The sequence below is a fragment of the Protopterus annectens genome, chromosome 10.part0 (genome assembly GCF_019279795.1).
Source record: "Protopterus annectens isolate FY-2018-M chromosome 10.part0, PAN1.0, whole genome shotgun sequence".
In the NCBI taxonomy this organism is placed as follows: domain Eukaryota; kingdom Metazoa; phylum Chordata; order Ceratodontiformes; family Protopteridae; genus Protopterus; species Protopterus annectens.
In genome coordinates, this window is record NC_056744.1 from 1,712,145,452 (window position 1) to 1,712,154,671 (window position 9,220).

Consider the following 9,220-nt stretch of genomic DNA (forward strand, 5'->3'; position numbering starts at 1 on the left):
TGTGTGTGTGGTATGGAAATACAACTGTGGCAGGGCTAGCCACCCAGGAGTGCAAACATTGGCTCCTATTGATTGTCATGGTTGAATTGACACCCTGACCATATGTGCAAAAATGGGAAAAGGGGGTTATTGCTAAATGGATAATGAAATAACATAGCAATAAATAAACAGAGTTCTATAGTAATTAGTACTCAGAGTCAATTATTTTTGATTATTTAGAAATAAATGTTCATCCATGTACAGGACATATAAGTCATGGACATCTTTCTTTTTCTTTTGTTGTTCAACACCTTGTAAAATAGAAGACAACAAGATGATTTGCCTGAGGCAAACATAGCAAGACAATCCAGGTGTAGGAATAGATATATACCATTGATGTTATAGCTGGATATTTGTTAGAGACCTGATTTTGCTTTGCTTCTACATAGTTTAACCATTGCATACAGCTTTGAAGTGCTTTATGTAATGCACACATTGTTAGTGCAGACTGACTTGGTTTACCATCTACCGTCAAAAATAATGGTCAAACACGAAAACAACATGAACTACATCATCTGTCTTACTTCCAGATATTTCCTGTGGTAGCACGGTGATGGAGACTGGGCTGACAGTGGTTGTTCCACCATTACCATGGATCTCATATTCTACTTCAGGCTTGGTTGTTTGTCTTCCTATAGTGCCATGTCCAAAGCCTTACCCCTGTTATCCTTATGTTACTCTGGTCTGCCGGCCCAGTATTACTCTCCCAAGGTCCATTCAAGGACTGCTAACAGTACCAGTTACACCTGGCATATCATGGGCATGCATCCAGTGCGAGTTGATAAAAAAGGAAACAGAATTAAACTATTTTAATTATTTTAATTCTGCTTACATGTTTGAGATGTACTTATTGACCTGTGTGGTAATACTTCTATGTCCTTTTCTGCTCTGTTCCATATGTTTGCAGTTTTAAGTTTGTTCTGGGACATTTGTCTTGTATATTTATTAGCAGCTGTGGGAAGATTGTGTTTCTGCGTTATTTAGCACTTGGGTTTCCACAAGAAGAATTACTTGTAAAAGCTGTCAAGTTGTGTTTTAAACCCCGCTGGCCCATAGTCTTGTAGTTTAATTCATAGTTATGGGAGAACTGTGCACTCCAGTGAGATTTTGAGCCTTATTTATTATTACATTTTTTTCCATAAACAGTGTTATTGGTAAATTTCTGCACAGTCTGGTGCCTTAAACTATAGTAGAAGGTCAATAGTGAGAAAATTGTCTCTGCTGCAGTTTATGCTTCGATGCTTTTATATTCTGATTATCTTTTACATGCTATAGTTGTGTTCTGTGTCTGTCCCTCCCCCCACTAACACATACCTCTCAACTGTCCCTGGTTTTCAGGGATGTCCCTGATTTTAGCTCAAATTTTAGCTATGTCTCTCTTAATACCTCCTAAGAACTGGTGACTTTTGGACAAAAGCTGGTGAATTGTACTTAATAAATAATGACAGTAATTACAGTTATAGACTTCTTTTATTTCAGAAACTGTATATTAATTCACATTCTCTTATTCTGTCAGTGTCCCGAGTTTATAAGTACTAATATTTCAAAAGTGCCCCTGATTGTCCCTGTTTATTGTGGAATTGTCCCTCATTCTGTTGAGATTTATCCCTAATTGGTTAAGAGCTACTAACATATTAAGCTAAAGTTTCTGGAACAGCTCCAATCTTGCCTTTATTTAATTGTATGCCTCTCTAGCTAACCTGCTTGTTCTTCTCATCCCCAACCCTTTTGCTGTTGTTGTTTTTTACCAGATAAAACTGCATCCCCCAGAGACACATCCTTATAATAAGGTTGTATGTCTGGCCTCTACCCTTACGATAATCTGATTTACACAGTCCCTCCCTCCCTCTTTTATTGCTTTTGACTGCTCTGTAAGCTATTCATGTACTCTTCCCACCCATTGTTTTTCATAGCTCCATAATACTGAGTGCCCACCCAGCAAACCAGTATTGCTCTTCAGTAAACCCCCTTTACTACATATTGTGTCCTGCTCATTTCCAGGATCTCAGTAAAGCTTGGGAGTCCTACCCTGCATTCCAGAAGTGCTTAACTTGTATTCAGTGCCATCCAGGCAAGACGAAGTACCTTTGATTGCTAAATCGCACTTAAGCTATTTTGAGTGATTGATGTTGTTTCCTGCTTTTATGTGTGTATTTCGTTATAGGTGTCAACCTGCTAAGAGGCCAGTGTGGAACACAGACCATAGCAATGTGTGACAAACAGTCAAAATGTGGACACCCTATTTTTGCACTGAGCGAAAAGTATACCTTGACCATGGCCATGGCCTTTCAACCAAAATATATGCACACACACACACACACACACACACACACACACACACACACACACACACACACACACACACACACACACACATCAATATGATAAGACTACACAGTCAGTGAGCACCACTAACAATTTCACTGGTGATTGTTGCAAAGGGTATAATACTATCGACAGCCAACCCCACGCCCTCCAAAAAATGCAATTTTTTATCAAAATTGTTTGTAGAAATCCTCTTTCAGTGTAAATACCTGGCATATACTGTTGATGTATTTAAATTTGTGATGCATAAATAAAGATGCAGCCGAAATGAGTTTAACTTGGTAGAGACATAATGGGACAGTATTATGTACACACAGGGACCTATAAACAGAGACTGACATTTAACGTACACTGAAACCAGAGACAGGGCTGCAACTAATAAACATAACACAATTGTATAACTGAGGTCACACAGGAACATATTCCAAAGTCTAGGACCTCATTCACCTAAAAACACTAGCAGCTAATTGTTTTCAGAGATCATGGGGACAAAACTAAAAAATTATGAAAGTATTGGCAACAATAATTATTTACCATTTGGGACCAGAATACACAAGATGTTAAAGTGACCAAAATGAGTAAGGAGATGCAAGAACGCACTAATAAGGGTTCCACAGAGGTGTTCTAATTAAGCAGAAAAGACTAGTCACAAAGCGGAGAAATGGCTGCTCGATGCAGAAAAGCAGAACAGTGAGCTTAATTGGTCACAAATGCAGGGCATTCGGCACAATCCGGAGCACTTGGCTGCTCAGTATTTCACTGATTTTGTTTTAAATTGCTCTTTGTGTCACTGTTATGCTGCAAGACTGTCTTGAAATTGTTGTGAACAAGGGATTTACAGCTGTTTGTTTAAGTGGTTTGCCGCATCATTGCACTTGTGGGTCTCTGCTATAGTGTCTTTACATTAGGAGGACTGGGTTTACTCATTTTTTGGCAGAAAGTGTTTGGTCTATATGAGTTGGGAAATACACCAAAGGATTGATATTGCAGTAATTTTATTGGCTAGAGGGTTCATTAGTTTTCTGGCGTTTTTTTCTGTGCTGCTATACATTTTGAGCATTTGCATGGGTTAGCAGTGCCCTGTACAGTAGCAAACGCCTACAAAGAATGGTTCATAAAACTGTACCTGTAAAGCAGCAATATAGAGCAAATACCTTATGTGCTGACAAGCTTAGAGCAGCTAGCTTTGAGTCAAATGGCTATAACTACAGATTTAGTTGAATTCAGTACTGTGCAAACATTAAAATTAGTAGAAAAAGTCCAAGTGAACTTTGTTATTCAGACCGCACAACAGTGCAACTGAAAGAAAATGCATTACTTTGAACTCAATGTGCATACAACATATACTGATACTAATATTAATACAACAGTAACACATTTGCTAATGCTAATCCAACAATAACAACAGCAAGACATTTATGCAGTGCAGTAACATTCATCAGTACTCAAAATATTGCATAGATAATATATTGCACAGATCAGAATTTAGTACTGCATAGCATAATCTCCTCCAGTAAAGTGTCCTTAATAGACATTTAATCCCAATACACCATCCCCTTGTAGCTCACAAATGAGAAGTCTGGACAGTACGGATATGCAATTTCTTAACTTATCTGTTGCCAGCTTTGTGGATATGGGCATCTTGAGACAATGTAGCAATTGTCTCATGTTTACTGATAAACACTTAATCCTCAGAGAAGCAAACATAGTACATGAGAGGTGTACTTACACAATGACACTGGAGACTGAAATCTCACATACAAGTGCACATCAGGTTGTAGAAACCATGCACACAATATCCACCTCACATAGTACACAACATACACATAGACTAATGTATGCTGAGGTGCTTTCAAGGCAATTTTCCTGAACAATACAGATTGCCTAGAACACCATTGTCAAAGCTATGCCTCAGCAATCCCAAAGGCACTTAGAAAAAAAATACCTAATATCACACATGCTGTCACTCTCAATGTGGAGCCCCAAACCCTAAGCCACTAAGTCAAACAATGACACTTCCCAGGACCCTCATCATTGGACACTGCATTGTTAGATATATTGATTGCCCTCTAAACAGGCTGAACAAGGACAGGATAACTGTAAGTTGCTTATCTAGAGCCAGAATCTGCCAAATCATGCACACACTCAAGTTATTATGCCACAGGCACCAGTCTGATTCCATCATAGTCCACTTAGGTATAAATTAATTGAGATGTACCTCCCTGAACTATATGAAGAGAGAAGGTATGTAGCTTTCAGACTATGTGTCTCAAGTTGGCATGAGTGTAGTACTGAGCAGCATATTACCATCAGTGAGGATGATGCCACAATATGAGCAAAAAATGATTGTGTTTAACAACTGGCTGTCTTTTTGGTATCATTCTAAGGGGATTCAATATTTGTCAGTTTGGGATGACACAGTTAATAGACCTTATTGCCTTGCCAGTGATGATCTGCACCTCTCCCCTCTAGGCTTTCTAATACTGGCTAAAAGATGATCCACCATGTGACATCCCTCCAGTAATCAATGAGCCTCAATTCTCACCACTGACATTGGTGAGGGACATTCACTTGGAATAAAGGTAGATACACAAAGTATTTCCAGATGCAGCTTTCCGCACCAAGCACAATTTCCATTAAGAACACACAGGTAACACCCTCCCGTCCTGGGGCTGGGTTTCCTAATCTCTCTCACCAGGCCCCAAATACGACTCCACACTGACCACAGCTGTAGAGTTGAGTCCTCAACCAATTGTTCCAAGCCAAGTCTTCCACCCCCTCTGTAAAACCACTGCTCTGTGTCCCTGCTCCAAATAGCTGAGATTTGATTTTCACACACACACACCTGGGAAAGGCTGCTACAGATTTATAAGCTGTGCCCCTGCTTCTCAGACTATAAGCTAGATACTGCCACCAGAACACTCCAAAGACAGCTACTTGAAGGCTGTTAAAAGGGTACCCATTTATACCGAGTAAAAGTAATACTAATGCAAATAGTAGCATTTGACCCTTGTGGTAAGGCTTTTAGAAGCGGCCATATAGTCACCAAATAGATGTAAGTACTCTCAAAGTTTAAAATATTATCTAAAATACCAGCCACAATGAAAAGTTTACATTTATTTAATAATAATAAAAGAACATGACCATACTAAATATCTATTTACAATAAATACCAGAGTTTCACTCACAGGAAATATTCAAAATAACACAGCTGGATAGATTCACACAGATACAGAAAACCCTGACTAATCTCACTATGTTTTCCTGACTAATATAAAGAATTACTGTCCCCTAGTTCAGTTACTAGATCAAGTCAAGCTGAAGTGGGTGAGTGGTCTTCCTTCTTGCCAGATTTCACAAACAGACTGTCCTGAGACTTCTTTCTCACCTAGTATTAAAAACATAATTTCAGTCCTGGATTACAGAATAACATCACATACATCTGGTCATCTGACTCTGGTTCCCACGGTACCCCCTTTATTAGAAATATAACCAGAATCTGGCACATATGTGTCATATACACATGAATAGAGTTTTCCTAAGATGTGTTACAGTATCTGGAAGCTGTAAAACAATTTCAGAAACATCCACCTTTCCAGGGTAGCAATTAGTTTACCCCTAAGAACAATATAGTAAGATTGCTAGTCCTGGTTTTCACAGACATTTGTCTCTGGCTGCAATCAGAACTGTAAGATACAGTTATGGCCTAAAAAAGCTAATTCAATTTCAGACTATTTTTCAACGTTAGCTGGACTGAGGTTAACCTCTTCTCTTCTCTTCCAGTGTCCTCTGTTACAGTATATTCATGTCATCAGTTACAATACAGTCTGACATACAGGTGTCTTTCTTTCCTATCCAGCAGGACCCAGTGTTGGTACATTTTTAACATAAGCAGCTTTACAAGTACCTTTTCAACACAAGCATCTGTACAAATCATCTTGATATACAAATGACATATAATTCTTTACAAAACTCCAGCTAGATATGCTGGCATATGTTACACATCCACTGCCCTACTTCTCCTGGCAGAACTGGCAATACTTCACATCATCACACCCCCTCATAGTGCCTATTTTAGGCAATGCCAAATTGACAAGCCTACTGACATAGCAAACTCAACTCAACTGAATCTTACAGTGGTACTGCTCAGTGCCAAGAACCCAAACAAAAAGTTATACTCTTTCCAAGCCCTTCTCTCACTTGAGCATGTAGACATTTGTGCAGTTACTGAAACTTGGTTTAAGGTGGCAGAGAGTACCCCGGCAGTGCAGGATTTCACTGCCTTCCACAATTTTATACCAGTACCTGCACGAACAAGGGCTAAAGGAGGAGGTGTCTTAATATACATTAATAACAAGCATACCTCTAGGGTGGTCAGACAGGATGAAATGCTGGAGATCCTCCATTTGCAGATCATCATAGACAAAAGTCTGTACCATATCCTAGCCATCTATAGGTCACTTTCCATGTCCCAAGAAGCTTACAATGGACCTGCTGGAGACCAGTACATCTAACTTAACACCCTGCTCATGGGAGACCTTAATTACCCCTCTATATACTGGGAATCCTATATAATCTCAAATATAGAGGTACAGAGATCCCTGGACTTCATAAATACAAGCACCATTGCCCAAATAGTGAATACGCCCACTACAGGATCAAACATACGGGACCTCATGTTTACAAATATGGGAAAATGCTGCACTCCCCCCATGTTTCATATTCATTAGTAAGGTCCAACCATAAAACTGTCTCTTTTGAAATCAAAAATCAGTTCTGTATTCCAATTAAAATGAGTAACAGTTAGGAACTATTCCAAAGCAAATTACCTGTTAAGTGACGGCTTGCCAAAATGTATTGCCCCCTCCAAACACAAAGAACACAGCAGCCTATGCTGAATTATTCTCAGAAACTCTGTATAACCATGTCAATGGCTGCAGGGAGACTGCTTTACCTACCACAAGTGAGCCCAGGACTATCCCTAGAAACAAACTGCCTTGGTAACATCCCAATTTAAACAGGATATATGGCAAAAGGAACGGAATATTCTGAAAATCAGGAAGTGTAACTCCCATAAAGATAGAAACACACAAAGTAAATAGGCAACTAAGAGGGCTTGTTAGGTCAAGCAAAGCCAACTATGAGGTTAAGATAGCCAGGTGAAAGATAAACATAGGCCTTTAACAGCCTTGTCAGAAGCCTCAAAGGCAGCACACAAGAATGTGCTGAACTGGTGTTTAATGGTACCGTATTCACTAAGCTTGGCAATATAGCAAACCTGTTAGTGGGCAAATGCAGTTCTGACTTTACCCCCCTCTCAACTCAAAAATACCTTCAAACCTAACCTCTCCAACTGTAAATAGGGAGCATGAACTGGCTGCACTTACTAAAGCCAAGAGAATGGCTGAATAGGCCCTGATAACATACAGGATGCCTTCTGAATAGTCTTAAATATGAAATATCTGGACCCTTGGAGTCATTATTTAGCTATAGTCTCAAAACGGGCTTTGTGCCGCTTGAATGGAGTTCTGGCACAGTCATCCCCTTTCAAAAGGGAGAACTTTCAACACATCCTGAAAACTACAAACCCATTAGTCTGATTAGTCTTATTTGCAAAGCCATTGAAAGAATTATCATGGAAATTATCAGCAAGGTAATAGGAGACCTCCAGACATGGATCCATTTTGCTTTGCCAAAGGAAGGTCAGGTTTACTGAATCAGGTGGACTTCTTTGAAAAGGTCATTAAGGCAATAAATGAGGGGAAGTGATGCATCCTGCCTACCAAGATCTGGCTAAAGCATTTGATACAGTACCCCACTCATGCATTGTCAACAAACTTATAGAATTAGATATAAATCCCTTTATAACATGCTGGATAGCTAGCTGGCTCACTAATAGGACCCATGAGGTTAGAATTGGTGAGGTCATCTTCAGAAAGAGTTTGGTCTCAGGCGGAGTCCCCAAAAGCTCTATGTTGGGCATACTCCTCTTTGCCATCTACTTTTCAGATGTCAAAGCTAATGTCAAAGGCCTTTGGCTGACCAAGTACACAGATGATGGCAGACTGGCAGCAGTCAGTTAATACCCCCAAGATGAGAACACCGTTCAGAAAAGTCTAATACAGACACACACTAGGTGCTAAAGCCATGGCTTAAAACTCAATACCAAGGAATACATTATAGTGCCTTTTGGGAAGACTACTACCCTGGGTAAATATGTCATCAATAAAACACCCTTAAAAGTTGATTCACTAGTTAGGAATCTGTGAAATTATGTAGATAGTAATCTAGCCTTCAACCAGCATGTGTCCAAGGAAGTAAGAAAATCCTTCTGTGTTGCTCAATTTATAAGCAAGGGCATGGCATATAGGTCTAGACAGGTGATCATACCCACTACTCAGACCTCATCAAACCCATCATAGATTACAATGCCCCCTTCAGCATGTACCTAACCAGACACAAGCAGCAAATGGAACACCCACAAAGGTTCCTTACAAAATGAATACAGGAAGTGAACACAATGTCTTACACTGACTGCCTCAAAGCCCTGTCTCTTTACTCAGTATCATACAGACTTCTGAGATGTCATCTTTGCCTGGCATACAAAACATCAGTGGACATCATTTTGATGAACTTTTTGCACATTTACAAAACAAACAGCATCAGAACTAATAGATTAAAATATATAAATTTTGCGTGCGATATTAATAGGACTTGCTGGAAAGACAGATATGTTTCTCAGAGAATTTCCTTTCTGTGGAACAGTCTCACCAGCAGCAGAGTTCTTCCTTATCCATTTTAAGTGCAACTTGGTCCAAAGGATGAGTAATTGGAAATTCACCCAAGGTCAGGCTCC